We start from the raw sequence: 24,282 nt of genomic DNA on the forward strand, positions 1-24,282 counted from the left end.
TAAACTTAAAATGTAGACTGCCACCTAAGATGTTTCTGCAACCTGACCTGTCTAAATTTTCCCCTGAGTCTAGTAACCTCCATCAATGTCTGCAGTCAGGCAGAAAATTGGTGTTTGTATTCTTTATCATTTCTGTAGAACTGTAGGGGTTGGCTGGAGTAGCATCTTGAAAAGATTGTGATTGAGAGAATGATTAAGAGCTTGGAATTTGGAATCAGACTGTTGGACTGAATCTTATCTCTGCCACTTGCTACCTGTATGACAATGATCAAATTACTTTAAATTTTCTGTGCCTCAGTCTCCTTATCTGTAAAGTGAGTTAATAATAATAGTTTTTTACCTTGTGGGGTCATTGCAATAGTTACATGGATTAATACACATAAAGTACTTAGAATAGCACCAGGTATATAGTAAATATTCATGAAAAATGATCTATTACACTCTTGCCCAGTGCAGTACATTTCTTCTAGAATGCACTTCCTTCAGGGCCCAGCCCAAGCCCCTCCCCTCCTGGCAACTGTCCCTTAGTGCCACAGGCCCATAGACTCTCCTTCATCCAGACATTGGTCTTTACCACAGAACCTGGGTTTTGATCCCATTCTGCTTTTCTTACCCACTTTCACATACTCTTGTAGGTCATCAAGCCAGCCTATGGGCACTGGGAAAGCAAGTGCTATGGCTCATACTTCTGTGTACCATCCAGTAAATAATGCACAGCAGGCTCTTATTAACCCAAGACCCAGCACAAATTGTAGAACCAGAAAAGTACAGCCTGTGGCCTCTGAGACCCCACTGGATGTCATGTGGGTTCTGATTAAAATGCCACCAGCTCTGCAGCTGCCTGTGACCTTGCTTCTGTTGACCTAGGTAGATCCATGACTTGGATCAGTCTGCTACAAATGCTAAGACTGACAATGAATGATAAGGCTATAGTAGGAGTGAAGGCAGATCAAATGATCCAGTGGGTTAGCATCTCACAACCCATATTTGCTTGTGGTGTGTGTGTGTGTGTGTGTGTGTGTGTGTGTGTGTGTGTGTTTATTAGTAAACCTCTTGTATTTGCTCATCATCCAAGCCATGATCCCCCTTTTTAAGCCTAATCTTTTAAGCTTTAATTTCACAGACTGTGTTGTCTTTAGCTTCATCTTTGAACAGACCTCTGTGGGATAGAGAATCTTTCTCACCAAGTGGTTTAATTCCCTTTCCAGTTATTGTTGTTGTTCGGTTTATGTTTTGTTTTTGTCCTATTTTTAAAAATCTGTCAGGGAGAGAGTAAGTCAGAGTCTAGAAATTTTAAGAGAATTAATTATGTTCTGTTACTGGTTGGGTTTTCTGCAAGCAGACACTGATACAGAGTTTTGGGTACAAGATATTTTGGGGGATTAATACCTGTAAAGGAAAGAGGGAGAAAAGCAAAGTCAGACTGTGATACAAATTCTCCAAAGCCTCGGTCCACCTGGAAAAGAGTTCTGTAACAAATATGGCCCATGTTGGGCTGAAACTGCCTGACCTATATACCACTGCCTCTCTCAGTCTATGCATGAGTGCCACCCAGGAATGCCATGACCTCAAGCAAGATTGCTGTCTATAGCTGAGGCTAACTCAGCCCAGGGGAGCTGACAGCTGGAGGCCTGGTGACCACACTCCTGGAGCAGCAAAGTCCTTCCTTCAAGGGGTTTTGAGGGTCACCTTTCTGTGCCTGCCACGTGTGCTTTACGACCTTCCAGACAGACCCATCCAGGACCTCCAAGCATTCACGTGTACCCAGTCAGGGGACAGCATGTTGGGGAAGGTGGGGTGAATTCTTGGCAACATTTTAGCAAGTGCCATGACCTTCCAGTTCTCAGGCCCACTGTCCATTCTGAGATGGCTAGTCTAGATCTGCCCACCAATGCAGGGGCCACCCAAACTGTAGGCACTTGAGTTAAGAATGAAGTTTTGTGTTCAAATCACCCCCAAGAAAATGGGTTCCAGGAAGTGTCTGATTATCCAGAGGGTATTGGAAGGCCTAGGAACAGTTTAGAGACTTTGATCAGTCAGTGCTGAGCCACATCCACTAGGATGTCACCCCCCTCGAGCATGACATTCCTCCTGAAGATGCCTTCAGTTAAGAGCCCACATCTGGTTCTGTCCAAGGTACCACTCATGCTGCTTAGAACTCCCTACAGGGCATCTTTGAGGAACAGGAGGAATGAAGGAGCAAATAAATCATCTCTGTAGATGCATCAAGTTCTCCACTGGACAGGAGATCTATGGACTAATCACCTACTATTTCACTCCTTCAGTACTTACTGAGTGCCTACTTTTGGAGAACCAAGCATGTGAAGCCCATGTCTGCATGGACCTTGCATTTGGGTGGAACATGTGGCATGCCACACACCATGCTGGGGATTGCATGCCAGGTCAAATGGAAATGGCCCCATGCTTCAGAGCTTATAGCCTTATAGGATAAAGCTCCAAATGAAACTGACCTCATAGGGTTCCTCTGGAGCAGATCCTTGGGCCCACTTCATCTAGACTCCAGACTTTGATGAGGTGTGAGACCCTAGACTGGGTCATGGAGAATGCCTAGTGAGATCCAATGCATTTGTGTCTCTCTCTGCCCCCTCCCCCCCACCACCCTGCAGGTGGTTAAAAGAAAAACATCCCTACAGCACCTCTGAGTATTACCCAGAAATGTTGGGCATGAAGCCCCCGGGGCTATGGTAGCCATGGACATACATCCAGGCCCTTCTTTCCACCACCTCCACTGCCAACCAGCAAGGAATGGAAGCAGGCTTGAAGCAGCAGGGCTTTGAAATGTCCAGTGGAGCTAGTCTTGGCATTGAGGTCTTCTCACCTGGGCACAAGGGACACCAACCATGACATTTGTTTCAGAGCAGATCTTGGAGAGCAAATAGTGGTGAAAACTGTGCTGTTCAAGCCAAGACTGGAGGGCAGTCCGAGCCCCCCTCAGAGGACATGAGCCAGGGGCTCTCCCAGGGGAGTCTGCATCCGTGGTCTGCATCACCAACCACCCCATGATCACATACTCTCTGCACCAACCCCTGCCCCATATACTGTCTGCCTAGGTCACAGTAACAACTATAAAAAGAGATATTTCATAAAAAGAGTGGTGTCCCATCAAGAATTTTTGGTCCCCGGTTCAGATGAGGCCACATGTTACATAACTGCAGGGTAATGAAGACAAGGAAGCTCTGAGGAGCTGTGGGACTTTTCTTTCTGATCCCTCACTTCCAAGCCAGATCCCAGGGAGCTTTAAAACTCCCCTCATCCTATTTTAAATGATCTCATTTCAGTTGTTTTTTTCCTCCCTCACTTTGAATGGCTTCTCCTAGAATAGCCACTGAGTATCACTTTGAAATTTGCAGGGGAGGAGTGCCAGCCTGTTTTAAAATACATTGGTTACCAGTGATGGGAAAATTGGGGAAGAGGGTCATTGATGGAGACCCCCAAAGAATGCTCTCTCACTTTCCAGCCCCAGCAGTAGAATGGGTAAGAATGCAGACCAGAGTCAGGCTCGACTCATATGCCAACATCACAATTGCATTAGTTAGTTAGGGATGCTATGACAAAGTACCACAGATCGGGGTTGGGGTGGGAGGATGGGGGGCAGGCATTAAACAACAGAAACTTATTTTCTCACAGTTCTGGAGGCTAGAGGTCTGAGAACAAGGTATCTGCAGGGCTGGTTTCTTCTAAGGTTACAATTTGGCTTGTAGATGACTGTCTTCTCACTGTGTCTTCACATGGTCTTCCCTCTGTGCATGTCTGTGTCCTAATTGCCTCTTCTTACACGAACACCAGTCACATTGCATTAGGGCCCACTTATATAACCTCATTTTACCTTATTCGCCTCTTTAAAGGTCCTATCACTAAATACAATCGCATTCTGAGCTCCTGGGAGTTAGGGCTTCAACATATGAATTTTGAGTGGACACAGTTCAACCCATAACAACCATATACTCACCAGGTACTAACTAAGTAATCTTAAGCAAATATTTTTTATGCCTCTTGTGCCTCTGTTTCTTCATCTGAAAAAATGGGCACAGTAAGAATGCTTTCCTCATGGGATTATTCTGAGTATCAACTGGATTAAGACCTCATGAATTAAGTATGAGTTAAGACAGTTAGAACAGGAATTATTATTATTTCAGAGAGAAGCAGAGCAAGTTTTTGAGGCACAGCCCTTTCACTCTAGTGATCCATCAGGGCAAGGCATGCCTGGCTTTATCCTCAGATTCAGAAAGAGTCTGTGGTTAGTTATTTTTACTGTTTGAGAGTGCTGAATGATTAGGATTCCCACAAACCAAAATGTAAAAATGTGGCAGGGTGGACCACCAGTTCCCCCAGCCATCTCCCCATCATTGCTTCCCAGAATCCACACACCTCCTCATCCAATTCCTGCCCAATTGCAGTGGTTTACAGCATGGCAGAAAATTCCTTAACCCTCCCTCCATCAAAATATAGAGTCTAGTACCTTCTCCTTGACTGTGGGCTGGCTGGTGCTTTCCTTCCAGCAAATACAGTGAGATGGAGGTGACATTTTGCAACCTCCCAGACTGGGTCATAAAAGGCAGTAGGACTTCCCCCTGGGTCTCTCTCACTTGCTTCAGGACATGGGCCTTTGTAGCCCTGAGCCACTGAAAGAAGCCAAGCTGCCCTGAAGCTGCCATGCTGGAGACACCATTCAAGATAGAGAGAGATGCCTGAGAAGTCCCAGATTTCCTGACCCAGCTGTTTGGATGTTTCCAGCCCAGAAACCAGACATGAGAATAAGCAATCTTTATAAGATTCCACCCCAACCAATGCTGACTAGAACAGAGAGTTGTCCTCATGGATTCACAGGATCTGTGAGCATGGGAGTGGTTTATGCCATCAGGTTTTGGAGTAACTTCTTATGCAGCTGACATAGCTGGAGCACCAAACTTATATAAAATCCAACCACTTTGGGACAGGATTTGTAGGGTGCTTATAGCTGTAGCTCTTTCTTTGATGCATTAGGCTGTATATCTATGATAAGGAACTCTACATTTTAATGTTTGTGTCATGTTCAGATTATTGAAAACTGACAGAAAGAAATTTTGTTTGTTGGCCAGTGACAGTTGATAGTTCTCAAAGAAGACCTTATGGCTTGTCATGAGAGTGCTAAGTTATGGGTATAAATTAAATTATGGCAAAGGGGTAGTCTTAACAGAAGAAGGTTGATCAGAAAGGAAAAGATGGAAAGTGGGGAATAACTATGGTTTTAGGAAACTTTATTCTGCAGGAAACAAATCATTTAGGATCCACCAGAAGGGTCACAAGACGCCACCTGCCCACGCCCAAAGACCCTTTTTGAGTTTTCAAAGGAGTTAGGCTACTTCTTTTGTTGACTGACTCACTGCATAATCCCCAATGTTAATTCAGCGCTGGAAATTCCATCAAAATCCTCCTAGGCTGCGAGTCTCCCAGCACATCCGGGCTAAAATCCTGCAAAGCCTTACCATGTTCCCTTTACTAGTTAAGTGATCTGTTTATCTTTAGGGCAGCTTCCAACTTGTTAGAAATAAGATTAAATAGTGATTTTTTTCCCTTTGGGATAAAAGAAGTGATGAATTGGGAGTCTTAAGAGTCTGTGTGCTGTCAATCTTCTCATGGGGGGCAGAGGTTAGCTTCAAGAGATAATGATTGCACTTGAGCATCTCAAGTTCAAAGCTCTTTAAAACCACTACATTCTGTAGTGCTCTGTAATGGGAAACCTTATAGATGGTGAGAGATAAGGCATTCTTGGGAGAAAGATGGGAAAAATAAGAACTGACATGCCAGAACTGTAGCTGTTTGATGTTGAACCTTGACAACAAGGCAGAGCTTCATCTCGGGAGCAGGCAGCTGCAGTGTCCACATGAGCTGTCATCAGATGTCACTAGGACACACATGCAGCACATTGATGTGGGAAATCAATGAGACCCCACCCGCTGGGACATTGTTGGATCTTCTGTCTTGTGTTTGCAGAGCAGTTGGATGGGTGATTCGTTTGTTCCTTATCTGAGAAATGAGACTTGAGTTTCTGTCCTAGGTAGAGAGATCACAGAGGAGAGTATTTGTTGAGCTAGAAGGAGGTGCAGCTCCCACCTCCTTTGGAATCTGCATTGCAAAGAGAGAGAAATGTTGGGCATCCAGCTCACATTCCATTTGCTGAGTAAATGTTAGCAAAGCCCAAAGACATTTCTCAAGTGACCTATCTTACTGTCCTGCAGAATGAAAATATCACTGGCTCTGAAAAGGTTTCTTAACTGAAATGTAAAACTTTCTGATCTACCAGTATCTTAAAGGCACCTTTCAAATCTAACCCACACAAGAAAGATTGTTTCTTTCTGGTGTGGGTTAGATTTGAAAGGTGCCTTTAAGATATTTTTATTATTTTTTTAGTGGCTAGTTGATAGTTCATTTTCCAAACTTTTCATCCTCACCATCTGAAGGTAACAAAAGGAGGCAAATAACAATTTCTAACAACCCCCGCAAAATTCCACCAAACTTCCTGCCCTTAAGGATCCCTCTTAATTGACATATGCCTACTTGTACCTTCCTCTGGTCTGGCAGCAGTCATGCAGGGATGCTTGAATGGATTTACAGAGATTGTCAGTATCAAAAAAATAGATTCAAAATAGGTTCATTTTCCCCTATATCTCTTAACTCCTTGAATAGTTATTCCCACCTGCCCCCACAGCAGTACCCCCTAGCCCTTAGACCTAAGGACCTCAGGCAGTGTATATGGGTAGAGGGTTCTGTTTTGTTTGTTTGTTTGTTTGTTGTTTGTTTTTACTAAGGATACTTAATATTGTTTAGCCATGTAAAGAACTGGATTTTGACATTCTTTCTCAGAGCCTGTTGGTCCTGGTCCCTTCAGGAATAATATCTAATTCTCAAACGTGAAGTGAAGTGTTCATTTTTAGTAAGACTCACATCCCTTAGGTATGTCCCAAATGTCTGTTTATGTCTAGACCAGTATTTCTCAAATTTTAGTGTGCACGTGGCTCGCTGGTGATGTAGTTAAAATGCAGATTCTGATTCAGAAGGTCTAGGATGGGGCCTGAGATACTGCACTTCTAACCAATTCCTAAGTGATGCTGCTTCTGCTGTACCCAAACCATACTGAAGAGCAAGGCTGTAGGCCATATCTAGTCTTCTGCTCTTTCCATCTTTCCCAAAACCACCTGCTCCACCCCCTTCCTTTTGAAAACTCTCCCTCAGCTGCTCTGCTCATGGCAGATCATTACCATGAGTCATTAAAGCCCAGAAATGCCAAATCTCCTAATTACAGATACAGACCTGTCAGTCTCATCAGCCTCTCCACCCATTGTCAATGTCAAGCACCCATTGAACTCCTTCCTTGTGCCAACATCAGGCAAGATGCAGTGAGGTGTTGGGTTCCAAAGAGCTCTCCTCAGGGAGCTCCTGCAAAGTCAGGGGCCCAGAAAGAGAACCGGAGGAGAAAGCAAGGTGAGTACTAAAGTGCGGGATACACCGCACCAGTGCCACAAGCCTTCAGAAAATTGAGAGATGCAATTGGAGACGCTTGATGCAGGATGTGAAGTTGGTTGCTGAGAAGATGTGTCAAGGAGGAAGATGGTGACCAGAGTGAACACAGGCTCATTGGGGGGATGAGATGGGGCCATTAAGAGGCTATCCTGATGGTAGCTGAAAGTCAATACAGGTTTAAGAGGATGCAAAATGGGGAAACTGAGTCAATATGGCTGGGTAATGTCTAGATAGTCTCTGAGTAAGCTGATACCAGTGCTTCTCTGCTTGTTATCAAACCAGCAGCCACAATTCACACCCTTTGAAGAAGGGCTTTTGATCAGAAAGAGCTGAAAAATGAAAAATCTATTTGAGGGGGCAGGTTCTGGAATGTTTTCATTCTCATTCTTGAAGTCTGTGTAGACTTCTAGAAGACCACTCACAATGCATCACGCTTTTGGATAAACTGGGGAATGAGTATCTCAAAGCAAACTTCACATTCCAGCTATGCTGGATTATTTTTCAACGCTGAAGCATAAAGATGAGTTCAGACTAGTTCAATTGTAAGTGTTCTTTGGTTTTTTTATTTTTTTTATTTTTTGTTTTTTAAACAGGAGAAGTTACCAAACGCAAGGACTCGCATTCCGAGTCTTTAATCAAGCAAAAAAGGGGTTCCTATCAGCGACTGTCACCTGCTCTGTACTTTGGAGAACTTGCCCAGGAGGCTTGAAAAACCACAGGCTCATTTTGCTATTGTCCATTTTATTCTGACGGTGGCAACTCTCATGTCATAAAATCTTTCTCAAAGTGAGTGGTTCTTGGCACTAGATGTTAAGCTTTATAACTTTGTGTGCTGATGGCCAGCACCCGGCGTGCTCAGCTCTGTGGCAGGAGCACAAGAGCAAGAGCAAGCCTGTGGTCCTCTCTGCAGAGGCTTAGCCTTTCAATAGGCTTCAATTTTAAATGAGTAATATTTATTAAAGTTTATAATGTAGTAGGCTTGTTCAACACACTGTCCTCTAGAATTGTGCTATCCAGTGTGGTAGCCACTAGCTACATTTAGGATTAGTTTTAATTAATTTAAATTAAATGAAATTTAAGATTCAGTTCCTCAGTCACTCCAGTTACATTTCAAGGGCTCAATAACTACCTGTGGGTAACAGTTACCATATTGGATAGTGCAGATTAGAGACCATTTCCATCGTCGCAGAAAACTGTCTGACAGCTGCTCTGGAAGCTAAGCACACACATTGTCTTGATACCCAGTGGTGGATGGAAAGTGGACCTGAATATCTGGGAAAGAAGAGCAAGTATGTGTCTCTGAGAGGTGGGCTGCGTGACATCCTTGTGGCTCCAGAAGAAGAGGGGTTCTAGAGCATATTGTGTTCAAAGCTTCTTTCTCTGAACTACCCTAACAACTCTATCTCTTATCACGAGTCAGGACACAGACCTCCCTCCAAAGAGCCAAGGCCTCAAGAAATCTTCTCCCCTCACATTACTTTTCTTTAAGAACTTACCTGCTTAGCTTTGTGCCTTGAGCTCTTGTTTTGAGGCCTCTTTATGTGGCGTCTGCCTTTCTGCCCAGTCCCTTCTCTCTGATGCTTTGGTTGGACTCTGCTTGGTTTGATATTGCCTTGGCTGCTGAAGATCATTTTTCCAAAGTTGCTCAGTGACTGCTCTGCAGGTATTGGGCCCAGAATCCTGGAACTCAGGTCTAGAATAGTGCCTGAGACACTCGCTTATCTGGGAAGGGGTTTCAGACATGTTGGCTATGTCAAAATAAAGGTGTATGTTTCAGTCAGCTATTGCTATGTAACACACAGCCCCTAATCTCAGTTGTACACAACAATAAGCATTTATTTCTCACATATCTGTTCATTCTGGAGCCCAGATTGAGAAGACTCAAGAGAAGGTCTTCTTATACTGATGGCAGAAATACAATAGGGCAATAAAATATGCCCAACCTTTTCATTCTGGGCTCAGAACTGGTAAATCATCACTTCTGCTCTCATTCCGGAATCCAAAAAAAGTCATATCTTTGATCATGAGCGTTGTAAAAAAAGTACATTCTACCTTCTGTAGAAAGAATTGCAAAATTATGTGGATTAGAGTGTGGATGCAGAGTGAAGAATCAGGGCCAATAATTCAGCCTGAGACACTGTGCTAAACCACTCATCCAGATCTTGAGGAAAAAAAAGTGAGCCAATCAATCATACAACTCACATTCATTGAATTCTGACCCACTCAATGAGTTCTGGATAGTATCAGTTATCTATTGCTGTGTAACAAACTATCCAAAAATTTAGTGGTTTAAAGCAAACATTTTATATAGTTGATAATTCTGTGGGTCAGCAGATAGAGCTCAGTTCAGTGAGATGATCCTTCTCATCTGGGCTCCTCTTGGCTGGGTTTAATGTCTCTAGCTGGGAAGGCTGCACCTTACATTCTCCAGTAGGCTAGCCCAGGCTTGTTCACGTGGTGGTGGAAGAGTTCCCACTGAGTCAAGCTCAAAGCCTCCAGAGACTGAGGTTTGGAGCCACCCCCACTGCTTCTGTACCATCAGAACAAGTCAGCCCAGGTTCAAGGGAGGGAGAAAGGAATGGTCGCCACCTCTTGATGGGAGGAGTTTCAAATAATCTTAAGTCATTTTTCCAATCTATTTGATAGATCCAGAATATATATTCCACTGTTAGAAATAAAAATGTATGGCTTGGTTTTCATCCAAAATTTACCAGATAGAGGTAACCTGAGGAGTGAAAAGTATATGTGCAGGTAGAGTTCAGAAAAGGATGTATCTCTTCCTCAATTTCTTCCTGTACAGTGGGGCATCATTGCATGTCATGTCTTATTTGATGAGACAACATTTAAAAACATGTTGATTTTATATGATATATTGTGATAACAGCCAGTTATTATTAATCCAATATCACACTAACAAAAATTCATAGGGTCGGAATTTATCAAGACAATCCCCGTGGATGTCTGTCCTCAGCCAGTGCCACCTGTCAGGTCTTTTCTAAGGGATGGAGTTGCAGCTGCTAATAACAGCTGTCAACAACAGCAGTAACAATAATACTAAACCACACGCTTCTACAATTTCATTCATTCTGGGAGCCAAAGTGACAAACATATATTGTGTCATTTATCCCTACAGGGTTATATTTATTCACAACAAGTGAATGCAAGTAGTGACTTTTAAAAATATGTATTCTCTCCATAGAGTACCAGTTTTCCATTTCATCCCACCAAGAGTTTTAATGCAACACCCTCCTACTTCAGAAACGTTTAATCCATTCATCTGGTTCAGATTTCTTTTGAATTGCCCTTTCTCCAATTCTGCTGAATTCTACTTTTCTTCCCATTTATTTGTGAGACTAGTTTGTTCATTTTCCATCACTTTAGTCCTTCTCACCATTGCTTTGCAAGGTGTTGGTGAAATTATTTTAGTAACAGTTATTTTTTAATATTACTTGGATTTATGAAATATTTCATCTTAATAATAGTCACTTAGTTCAATAAAAATCCATCAATTCAGAATGAAAGGGAAGTTAATATTTATTGAGTACCAACTACATCCAAGCTCCACAGTAAAACTTGGCATTATCCTGTTCATCATCATGTCAGTCCTAAAAAAGGTAGATTATTATTTTCAGGTTTCAGCTGCAAAAGCTGAGGCTCAGAACAGTGAAGCAACTTGTCTGAGTTCTAGGATGAGAGTGAAGAAGAGCAAGAATATTATTCATGTCACTTTTTTTTTTTAATTTTTTTTTTCAGCTGAGCTCAGCAGCTGCTCAGCTCGGGCCGGGACTCGATTCATGTCACTTTTTAAAAAATAAAGCTGTGAGATATATATAAAGTCAGAAATTCTAATATTTTTCTCAAAAATGTCTCTTTTTGTACATCGTAGGTGACAAAAATGGGTGTTTAATTGAACAGAATCAAATCTATCTTTAGGTAACAATGCATCTAATTTCAAGAGTAACTGATTATTTCTTGGTCCTATCCTCCTGGGTTCTGAGTAGGTCTTCCCAAGGAAACATAAGGAACATTAAGCTTAAGTAGTTAGTGCTTCCTTGTAAACTGTTATTCCTCAAAGCCAGCACTCTGTATACATTACGACCTGAAAAATTTACATAAAATTACTCTGGGAGTCTTGCTTCACCCCCCAAGTATTCTAACCACCAGGCATCTGCATTAAGAATAAACAATGTTGATATGGAGGGGGAAATGACCTAACTCCCCCAATAATGAGAAGATTTGGGAGTATTTCAATTACTAGCAATATGCCTATTTGATCATTTTCCCATCCCCTTTTCAAAATGAATATGCACTGTCATGGAAAGCCAGTTGAATACTGGGAAAAGATGTTAGACGACTGGATTAAGAAACTGTGGTACATTTATACAATGGAGTATCACTCCGCTATAAAGAAGAATGAAATCGTACCATTTGCAATGATATGGATGGACCTAGAGACTATTATGTTAAGTGAAATAAGTCAGTTGGAGAAAGACAAATACCATACAATCTCACTTATATGTGGAATCTAAAAAACTGAATAAAACAGCAAAGTAAACAGAAGTGGTCTCAGAAATATAGAGGAACAACTGATGACTGCTAGTTGGGAGAGGGTGGGGATGAGGGAGAAGGGGAAGGGATTAGACAGCATAAATACGCAACTACAATATTGCCACAGGGACATGAAAGACAGTTTGAGGAATATAATTAATAGTGTTGTAAATATTTTGTAAGGTGTTAGATGGTCACATGTCTTGTTAGGGAGACCACTTCATGGATGGGGTAGAGGCTTGATCACTGCCCTGTACACCTGAAGCTGATGTTGTATAATGTTGTATGTCAACTATAATTGAATATATATATATATATATATATATATATATATCGTCATGGGACGTGGAGTATAGTGTGGGAGTGGAGTCAAGGGAATTGTAATAGATATGTATGATGTGGGGGAGAGAGTGGGGTGGTGGATTGGGGGAGGGAGGTTGTCACTTTGAGGGGTAAAAAGTACAACTGTTGCACTGTATTGTACACTTGAGACTAATTAAAAATAAAAAATAAATTAAAAAAAATCAGATGGAATACTAGGGGATATCATAGATAAGAACCTGGATCTCCAACTTCTAATTGAGGACTTGTCCTACAAGGTTATACAACCAGGAAAGGTCTGACATACTAGAGATATACAGATCAACCAGGAATGAAGCTCATTAGAGCACTTCCCTTGTTATCTAAAAGTTAAGGGTGAGCCGTGTCAGTGTCAGAGTGAAAGTCTGAGTGCAACAGACACTTAGGAAAGGTCTAAGGAAATTAAGACACTCATTTGGGAATCATTCTATAGAAGGATGTGCCTACTACCAGGATGCAGTTACATGTCTGCGTTCTTTTAAGGAGTGGTACAGTTTCATACAAGCCATTCTTCCCAGTCACCATCTCCCCATTTTTACATGTAAAAATATTATTATTGTTATTCCATTTTGGTTGAATTTTCTGCTTTCTTGACTATCTCTTTCACTATCACCATAGTGTCTCTACCATACAAGACTTGGCTTTTTGGAGAAGAGAGACTTCCTTTACTTAGGTTCAACACTCATAAATAAGCCTAACATGATTCTTGATGATTCTACTTTTAAAAACCCCAAGGCCACATACAACTTCTATGGACATAAGAGTCCTGACTCTTGCTTGTGTTTACTTGGCAGATGGGTTGAGGATGGATAAAAAGGCACAGTGAAAATATTGAATATTCTTTGGGGGATTATTATAAAATAGATTTAAAAAGCTGTAAGATGCAAGGAAGGAAAGAATAAGGCATGCTTAACCAGCACTATTTTCATTGTTGCACTATATTAGTTAGCAGAGGAAAAAACATTACGGTGCCTTCTTTTGAGAAGAATATTCTGTTCAGTGATTTGTGAAATATTTTTTTTTAAAATTGGGAAATTGGGGGATGGGTACAGTGCTGGGGAATTGGGGAAGGGGAACAGACAAGTTGCTGTCGTTTTGTTCTTCAGTCTAGTTGTGGAGGACGTTGCTTCACTGACCCAAGTTGGCACCATCATTGCGCTCTTCCCAGGCGAGGCAGATCAGGCGCCGGTTTCTGGACGGCCGCTCACTGCGGCTGCTGGCCGCTCACGCTGGCTGCTCACGCTGGCTGCTGGCTACACACGGTAGCCCATGGCAACCCACTGCCACAGGGGCTGTAGCCTATGCCGTCGCCGGCGACTCATGGCAGCCCCACTCCAGGTTGAGCTGTTGTTCAGCATCTTAGCTGTGGAGGGCAGTGTCACTGGCCCTCATATGTGGGATCCGAACCGGGGCCCTCTGGCGTCCCAAGCCAGTTCTTAACCATCGCGCCAATCGGCCGGCCCTGATTTGTGAAATATTTAGCTGTCACATTTGTTGAACAAGTATAAACACTAGGTGATGATAAATGACAAGGATTTTATAAGGAGACATGTATTAGCACAGGTGGAAGCATATGTGAAGTAACTTCAAGTAAAATTTTAATCAGCCGCCAAGTTAAACAGATACCTTAAGAAAATACCTGCAAAAGTGGGACTATTCATGTCACTGATGAGTAGAGAGAGAATCAGTGTGAGATTAGCAAAATGGTGGAATAGGAAACTCCAAGCACTCCTTCCCCAATGGAGACACTGATTTAATAACAATAATATAGACCAGATATATGAACCATATAATTGCTTTTGTGAGAATGTCAAAAGCCAGTGGAGAGGTTTCACACCCCCTGATTATTGCAAGGTCAAAAAGAGATGCATTGGAACAGGTAGGAAGGTCCATTGCACTTACCTGCCATACTCCATCCCCCTCCCAGCACACTTCAGCATGATTGGTAGAAAACTCCTAACTTACTGCCTTACCCTTGTGTGTGTGTGGGGGGGGGATAAGAAAGATGGAATGCATGTTCAGTGTTCTGCCTTTTTAGGGTACTTCGTAAGAGATTGGTTTCTGTCATGCCTGACTCAGAGCACTGACACTTTGCATGCCTCTGGGCTACTGAGAACACAGGTGAGCCCTTTGACTTGCCACAGCACCAGAGAGATTGCAGTACCACAGACAAACACCAAGTGGAGTTCACGAGTAGAAACAGGCACATTTCTTCAGTTGGGAGATTACATGTACAAACCTGGAAGAGATAAAAGCCCAAGAGAGGTTTGAGAGACCTGTAGAATCTCTAGCTGGGCTGCTTGGCAGTCCTAGATAGCCTTTTGAAAAACGCTCAGTGTGGTCTTGTAACTCCTTGGGCTGTGTGGATTTGATGGCTGGGCCATGTAGACTTTGCTTCCCATCCAGAGGTTTATCTTCACAGTGAGTTGTAAGTTCCTATATGATAGGGACCCACTGTCCATTTTATTTTTATTACTTGCAAAAAAAAGCATATATATATATGCATATATATATGCATATATATATATATATATATATATATATATATTGCTTACAAGCATGAGCTTTTGAGTCAATCAGCTGGCTTCATTACTGGGCATACAAAGCTTAGCAAATTACCATGATCCTGAGTTTTCCAAATCTGACTGCATTAGTCAGTTGAGGCTGCCATCACAAATTATTAGAGGCTGGATGACTAAACCAATAGAATTTTATTTTCTCCCTCTTTTGGAGTCTAGAAGTATGAGATCTAGGTGTTGGCATGGTTGGTTCCTCCTGGGGCCTCTCCCTTTGGCTTGTAGATGGCCCCCTTCTCCCTGTGTCTTCACATGGTCCCTCTGTGTTGTCTATGTCCTAATCTCCTCTTCTATGGAGACACCAATCACATTGCATATACAGCCCACCTTAGTGACCTCATTTTAACATAACTACCTCTTTAAAGATCCCATCTCCAAATACAGTCACATTCTGAAGTTCTGAGAATTAAGACTATAGCATATAAATTTTGTGGGGGACAAATTCAGCCCATAATAACCACCCATCTTGTGTGAGAATTAAATTAATTGAAGCATATAGAGAAGTCATTAGAATGGTGTCTGGTACTCATAAGTATTCAATAAAGTTCTGTTGTTGCTGTTATTGTTTTTAAAGAAAGTTGGCCAATACTCCCTCCCACCCCTTTCTAGATCTGCTTATAAAATAGTTCACATGCTTAAAAGAAAAAAAAAAGCCTCCTGTGCCTTCCATTTCCTTTTGAGTTCCCTAATTCAGTGCTTGTTTTTATAGGCATGGCCATTCCTAAATAGTGAGACATCACCGTCAAAGGGGATGCATTTTTGGTCTTTTGCTCTATGGTAATGGTATTTATATGCAATTAAAAGGGAGATTTCTTATCTCTTTGAAATGCTTATTATTGAGGCAGGCATGAGTCAGTTTTTTTCAGTGCAGCAATGTAGCTTTGATTTCCACAGACCACTTCTGACTTGGTTAGCTCATTTCCTCTAACTCCTGGGATCCAGAGTTTTATCATTCACAGAAAAACTGAAAAAATGAGTCTCTCATTTACAGATCCCAGTCACCCATCTGGCACCAGGAATTCTGCCAAGGAGTTTCTACTCCCTCTAAGGAATAAAGGAACAGTTTTACAATATGTGGATCTAGAATATTCATTCAGTATCCATCAAAAGACTTGTACCAAAATGGTCAGAGCAGCTTTAATCATAATAACTCAAAATCCAAATATCTATCAATGGGTAAATGGATAAACACAAGGATACTACTCAACAATAAAAAGGAACAAATTATTGATACACAGAATAACATTGACGAAGGTAAAAAATATGCTGAGTGAGAAAAAGCAGACTCAAAAGTAAACAGCGTTTATTCTCAGCTGGTCTGCCCAAGACCCCCTGAGCGCCAACCCTAATCCCCTGAGTGGCCCCGTTTCCTCTCCAACAAGATGAAAGAAACTATCATGAACCAGGAGAAACTCGCCAAACTGCAGGCACAAGTGCGCATTGGTGGGAAAGGAAATGCTCACAGAAAGAAGAAGGTGGTTCACAGAACAGCTACAGCAGATGATAAAAAACTTCAGTTTTCCTTAAAGAAGTTAGGGGTAAACAATATCTCTGGTATTGAAGAGGTGACTATGTTCACAAACCAAGGAACAGTGATCCACTTTAACAACCCTAAAGTTCAAGCCTCTCTGGCAGCGAACACTTTCACCATCACAGGCCACGCTGAGACCAAGCAGCTGACAGAAATGCTACCCAGCATCTTAAACCAGCTTGGTGCAGACAGTCTGACTAGTTTAAGGAGACTGGCTGAAGCTCTGCCCAAACAATCTGTGGATGGAAAAGCACCACTTGCTACCGAAGAGGAGGAGGAGGATGATGATGAAGTTCCAGATCTTGTGGAGAATTTTGATGAGGCTTCCGAGAATGAAGCAAACTGAATTGAGTTAACTTCTGAAGAAAATAAAACTTGAAGAAGTTAGTGGGAGCTGCTGTTTTTTTTGTTTGTTTGTTTGTTTTTAGCTGAGCCATCCTGCCACCTGTTGGCAGCTCAGTGGCAACTCAGCTCGGGCTGGACTCGAACCGCTGTTGTTCAGAGCTCAAACCCTTGAGCGAGCTCTTAACCAACTGAGCCACTCAGCCGGCCCCTGGGAGCTGCTGTTTTATATTACGACTGTTTTTTAAAATTTTGTTCATGGATCTGATAAAATCTCAACCTCTAATATTTTTAAGCCCAAGCCCCTTGGACACTGCAGCTCTTTTCAGTTTTTGCTTATACACAAATCATTCTTTGCAGCTAATTAAGGTGAAGAAGCTTGGGAATAAAGTTTGAAGCAAAGGTTAATAAAGTTCTTTGCCTAGTTTAAAAAAAAAAGGAAAACATACTGTATGGCTCCACTTATATGAAGTTCTAGAACAGTGAAAACTAATCTTTGGCGATAGAAATCAAATCAGTGGTTGACTAGGTGGGGATAGACGGCATGATCCAGCGGGAGAGGAATGCGGGACACTTTTATGGGTAATAGAAAAGTTCTACACCTTGACTGGGGTGGTGGTTATATGGGCATACAAATCTATTTATAACTCATTGAGCTAGACATTTAAAATTGTACATTTTATTGCTTATAAATTAAGCTTCAAATTTTTTATTTAAAAACCTATCAATAAGTAAAAGAACATCCACCCAAGATAGAATAAAAATAACCTAATCAATTTCACAGCCTGTGTGATTTAGAAAAAAAGACATTTGACTACATTTTTCATATTTGTGTGTGTGTTGCCTCATAGACACAGCCCATTTCTGATTCGCTAATAACTATGAAATGTGCCCATATTTAAGTGGAGGATCTGTTTGTCTGAACTATTCCATGGCTGGTTCTCCATGGAAGGACATTTACTCTCTATTTACAAGCTTATTGAAATAATAGTTGTGACACACAGAAGGAATGAAGTCATCATTTCCCAGAGACCAAGAAGTCATGCCAACAGTAGTCTAGACATATTCATGAAATTCTAGAAGACAGGACATTAGATGTGATTGTATTGATCCATAGCAGGGAAAGCCTCAATCCAGAGCACATTTTGTAAAGAGTTAAAGTAGAGATGGGACCACTTGAGGGATGTCATGGGTCCTTGAGGATCTCTCAGAGCTTTAAGCACATAATCAGGAGGTGTGGTGTGTGAATAGGTTGGTGAAGAAGGAGTAATTATGGTAATTAATTAAAAGACTACCTTTGTGCCTCAGTCATCTATTGCTGTGTAACTAGCCACCCCAAATTTAGTGGTCTAAAGACAACCATTTAATTCTGCTCATTTAGTCTGTGCTCCAGGAATTTGGACAGAGCACAGCAGGGATGGCTTATCTGTATTTTGCAATGTCTAGGGAAATACTGGAAATATTAGGAAATAAATACTCAGGAAATACAGTGTCACTGGAAATTCTGGACTGCCTGGAGGTGACTTGAATGGCTGGACCTGGGATCACCTGGAAGATTTTTTACCTGTACCTGAACTGTGTTGACTTGAGACTGGGATCAGCTGGGACTGTCATCTGGAGCATCTAAATATGGCCTCTCCATGTGACCTTTTCACGTGATGGCATCCTCAGGGTGTCAGATTACTTTCATAGTAGCTCAAGGCTCTCAGTATGAGTATTCCAGAAAATAAGGCAGACATTGCATGACCTCTTATGACCTAACATTAAAAGTCATATAACACCACTTCTGTCATACTCTATTGGTGTAAAAGCCACAAGCCCACCTGGATTCAAGAGGAGGGGACATAGATCCCCAATTCTTGATGAGGGGAGTGTGAAAGAATTTGTGACCATGTTTGAAAACCACCCTACCCTAGAACAAGTGAACCATTTGGTTCTTTTCCATCACCATCAACTGACTAGTGACTATCCCAAGGCAGAACCAGAAAAATGGTCCTTAAAGCAAGAGAAGATCTGTCTAGGAAGGCTTGTAACTTTTGCTGTAGGAGTTTGTGGTTGAAGAAGAAAAGTCTGAGCTTTCTCTGGAACTTTACAATGTCTACTATTGTAGAGGGATTCTACAAGAAAGTAGTCAAGCATAACACACTCAAGTATTATGTTCCTTCTTTATTTTGCCTTTTGGGGACCCTACAACACTGACCACATATCCCTAAGTGACACTTGCCTGTCTACACATCCTGTGTACCTTCACAGAATTACAAATCGGCTCTCCCATTTAGAGGAATTTGAAGAAGCAGTCCTGTACACCTACAAAGAAAACTCATGCTAGTATTCATATTACTTGGCTGCTAGTTCATATGTATGAACATGCTTCCAAAGACTCCTAGGCATTTGAGGATCCTTCCCAAAGTGAGGTTCAAAATGGATAAACATAACAGCTCTCGACTAAATAACCAAAAATAATTGAGTTAATAGAAATGAACTATTAACAATTTTAAATTAGTATCCATAAGAGTTTCACAAGATATTGAAGCCATAACCCCAAAACAGGATGTCATAAAGAAATAAATAAATAACAATCAATAAAAAAATGAAATTGTTTTAAAAAAATTTTAAGTGTGACTTCCAAAATGTAAAATACATTAAAAGAACTAAAATAATTAAATTGTTATGGTAATGACCAAAATAGACTTGAGAGACATAGGAAGAGTAGTAGCATTCAGCATTCAGAGCAGAAAGAAAAGGTGGTTGAAAATATGATGGAAAAAGTAAAAAAGATGGAAGATCAATCTAGAGGCTCTACTATGAAATCAAACTGGAGTTCCAGAAGAAGAGAGTACAGAAATTGGAGGAAAGGAAGTCAATAAATATATAATAGTAGGAAATTTCCTCTAAACAGAGGAAAACATGAGTCTATATACTGAAAGAGTTGACACAGTGGCAGGCACAGGGAATGAAAATAAATCTACACATGGAAACATCTACATGAAGTTCCAAAACATCAAGGCTAAAGAGTCTAAAATTTTGAGAAAGGAAACAGGTCATGTACAAAGGAATATAGTTGGACTACCTTCAGACTTTAATTGGCAACGCTGAATGCTAGAAGACATGGAAGTATACTCTAAATGTTAGGAAACATAATGAATTTGGACCTATAATTCTATAATTAACTAAACTAAGAATCAAATAGGACACAGAGTAAAAATATTTTCCAACAAACAAAAGCTTTAGAATTTTACCTTTCACGTAACCTTTTTTATTTTTTTAATGTAGTATATATATATATATATATATATTTAATTTTATTAGTAGTTTCAGGTGTACAGAACAATGCAATAGTTATCCTTTTCACCCTCACAAAGTAACAACCCCCCTCCCCCATCTAGTGCCCTCCCACCCCCGATATCATGTTTATCTATCACCTAATCTTTTTTAGAAAGCTACTTAAGAAAGTACTGTAGGGCAGAGTAGGTGAACACTGTGGTTTCCAGCTCCCGTGACCAAATTAAAATTGCAGCTAAATTACAGAACAGTCAACCCGAAGAACCATCCAAATGCTAGCTGAACAGAAGTCCTATAACAACTAAAGATATAAAGAAGCAGCCACTTCAAGACTGGTAGGAGGAACAGATGTGAAAAGGGTATGCCACACACCCATGTATGGTGGTTGAGACTCTGGAGGGATAGCTCCTGCGGTCCCCCATGAAGAGCTAGGGGTCCCAGCCCCACACCAGACACCCCAGCCCAGAGCACCAGTGCTGGGAAGAGGAGCCCCTTGTGAAAATCAGGGATTACATCTGACCAGGTGAAACAGAAGGCAGCTGGAAACCCAGGTGTCCTCTTAAAGGGCCCACATACAGACTCTCTCACTCCCAGGCACTCACCCTGTGCTCCAGCGTTCCGACTAAAGCTTGGGAGGTGCCAGAGACATATGAGATCTGAGAATTAAGTTAGCGAACCTATCCTAGAAAAAGTGCTACGTACCTCATTGCTGAATATTACTATGCTCACCTTTGAAGTACTCCCCTTGGGAAGCTATGCACTGACGCCAGCGCCTAGTCCACCCTGCAAAGCAATTTTGGAACGCTTTTTCTGGAATGGCCATCAGAGCTGTCATCATATTACCCTTGATGTCCTTAATGCCATCCAAATGTCTTCCTTTTAATATTTTAGAAAGAAGTCATTGGGGGTCAGATCAGGTGAGTAGGGAGGGTGTTTCAATACAGTTATTTGTTTACTGGCTCAAAACTCCCTCACAGATAGTGCCATGTGAGCTGGTTCATTGTCGTGATGCAAGAGCCATGAATTGTTGGCGAAAAGTTCAGGTCGTTTTCATCTAACTTTTTCACACAGCCTTTTCAGCACTTCCAAATAGTAAACTTGGTTAATGGTTTGTCCAGTTGGTACAAATTCATAATGAATAATCCCTCTGATATCAATACACTTTAGCAACATCTTTTGACTCTTGATTTGGATTGATAGAACTTTTTTGGTTATGGAGAACTGGCTGACTTCCATTGTGCACTTTGACGCTCTGTTTCAGGGTCGTATTGATACACCCATATTTCATCACCAGTGATAACACAGCCCCAAACATCATCTTGCCTCTCCAAAAGGTCTTGGCAAACTTTGACTCTTTTTTGCTTTTGTTCATCCTGGTGAACTTTTTCAAGACCATTTTTGCACACCTTCCTCGTGCCAAGATTTTTAGTTAAGATTTCCCTGTCTCTCTATCAATGTTTACTTGATCTGCTATGCTTCTCACAGTCAGCCAACAATTTTGACACACAATTCAATGAATTTTTGCAATGTTTTCATCAGTTCTGCTTGTTACTTGCCACCCGACCTCTCTTCATCAGTGACACATTCTCTCCCCTCAGAAAAAATGCTTAATCCATCTGTACACTGCCGTATTCTTCATGGCATTAGCCTTATAAACTTGGACTAACATGTCCCTGATTTCACTCCCACTCTTTCCAAGTTTAACAAGAAATTTAATGTTTCTTCATTGCTCTAATTCAAGCTCAGACATTCTCACAATGGCACACAAAAACATGCAACAATATAATGAATGCCACTCAACAAGACACCGCCCCACATCGACAGGAACACAACCTAAGACACTGATATACCAAGGTTATAAAACCTTACTGAGCTGTTTGTACAGTGTTGCCATTGTAAGTGCCCAGTGGCAATTTCTTTAACTTAATTGTCAGACCTCGTACAGGGAGAGACTGAGTTGTGTGGCTCAAGCTGCCATTGTCCATGCATTGAGCCCTCTTTCTATGTAAGCAGCAGGTGGATCACGTCTTTCCTGATGTGACCACTCCTCCCACATGGCAAAATCTGAATTTTCGTTGGCCTGGTGAACTCTGCTCACTCCACACTGGTGATTCTGGGAAATTCTGCCCCACCCAACTTACATAACACTAGAGGCTTTCTCAAGGCTGGCAGGTAGTCAGAGTTGGCCCACTCTACAGCCGTTCTTGGGCAACTCTTTGGGGTCTGTGGACCCCAGACAGTTGGCAGCTGGCTTCATTGTGCTCTGAGACTTTTGCAGAGTGACCCAGATTCACAACTGGATCAAATCTGAATCTGAATTAACCCATTGAACACCACTTGCACCCACACTGGTTACTTCCTGAGACCCCACCACACCTAACGTGCACACTGCCAGAGGCTATTTTGGCAACCTGTGGACAGCCAGTGTTGGCCTACACTAGTCTTTCTTGCACAACTATTAGGGGTCTCCATGCCACAGGCAGGTGGCACCTGGCCCCAGTCTGTTCTGAGCCTTTTACAGAGTGGCCGCAGGCGCACAACTGGCATCAAATCTGAATCTACTTTAGTCCATAGAATACCACTCGCTCCCATGCTGGTGACTTCCTAAGACCCTACCCCACCCAACTCCTGTACCACCCAAGGCTCTTTCAGCAGCTGGCCCTTATGGAGAGCTGGCAGGTGGCAGCAGGCCTCGGGAAACCATGGGCCTTTTCCTGAGCTGCCCCAGGCCTAGTACTGGTGATGGCCTTGGTTCCAAGCATGGCCTCTCCCATGTTCCTCCAGGTTCAGCACAGGTAGCAACCAAGCACTGATCACTTTCTAGCTCATACCAGGTGGCCCCAGACTAGTCACAGGTAGTGGCTGACCTTAGCCTGCACAGGAGCCCCTCCCAAGAAGCCCTAGAACCAGCACACCTGGTAGCCAGTTTCAAACCACAACAGTAAACCACCCAATTAGCCCCACAAGCAGCACACTCAAAGGGTGGTTCCAGCAGGCACCAGATCCCACTGGGGTGAATCCTGCTTCATGGGGTTGGCCCCCGCACAGCAGTTCCTACATTCTGGTCATGGCCAATCCTCACAGCCAGTAAGCCTGAGTGTCAGTCCTACCAACTGGTGTGCCAACAGCAATCAAGCCTCAAATACAACAGGCAAGCACACACAATCCACACAAGGAACACTCCTGGATTACCTGGCTCAGGTGACCAGGGAGGCTATGCCAGTGGGCCCCACAGGACACCTATGACATAAAGCCATCCTGTCTAGACTAAGAGACATAACAGATCCACTAATACATTTAAACAAACACAGAGAGACAGCCAAAGTGAGGAAACAAGAAACCATATCCCAAATGAAAGATCAGGAGAAAACTCCAGAAAAAGAACTAAGTGAAATAGAGTCATGCAATCTACCAGATACAGAGTTCAGAACAAATGTTTTAAGGAACTTAGTGAGAACTTCAACAAAGAGATAGTAAGCATAAAAAAGAACATATAAACCATAAAAAAGAACCAGTCAGAAATGAAGGATACAATAACTGAAATGAAGAATACACTAAAATGAATCAACAGCAGATTAGATAAAATGTAGGATCAAATCAGTGATTTAGAAGACCTGATAGCAGAAAACATCCAATTGGAACAGCAAAGAGAAAATAGAATTTTTAAAAATGAGAATAGTTTAAACAACCTCTGGGACAACATCAAGCATAACAACATTCACATCATAGGAGTACCAGAAGGAAAAGACAGAGAGCAAGGGATTGAGAACCTATTTGGAGAAATGATGACTGAAAACTTTTCTAACTTGGCAAAGGAAACAGTCATACAAGTCCAGGAAGTGCAGAGACCCAAACAAGATGAACCCAAAGAGATCCACACCAAGACACATCATAATTAAAATGGCAAAGGTTAAACTGAAGGAGAGAATTTTAAAAGCAACAAGAGAAAAGCAGTTAGTTACCTACAGGAGAGCTCTCATAAGACTGTCAGCTGGGGCCGGCCGAGTGGCGCGATGGTTAAGAACTTGCTTGGGATGCCAGAGGGCCCCGGTTCGGATCCCACATATGAGGGCCAGTGACACTGCCCTCCACAGCTAAGATGCTGAACAACAGCTCAACCTG

At 42.0% G+C, this 24,282-nt stretch overlaps 1 protein-coding gene and 1 pseudogene across 1 annotated transcript in view; both read left to right on the forward strand.

Moving 5' to 3' along the window:
• The window catches only part of SLC24A3 (solute carrier family 24 member 3), a 501,111-nt gene that overhangs the window by 399,708 nt on the left and 77,121 nt on the right, over positions 1 to 24,282 (forward strand). The gene's annotated exons all lie outside the window — the stretch shown is intronic.
• LOC109388421 (transcription factor BTF3 pseudogene) lies at positions 16,382 to 16,882 on the forward strand (annotated as a pseudogene).

This window comes from Hipposideros armiger, unplaced genomic scaffold (assembly GCF_001890085.2).
Source record: "Hipposideros armiger isolate ML-2016 unplaced genomic scaffold, ASM189008v1 scaffold_195, whole genome shotgun sequence".
NCBI classification, from domain to species: Eukaryota; Metazoa; Chordata; class Mammalia; order Chiroptera; family Hipposideridae; genus Hipposideros; species Hipposideros armiger.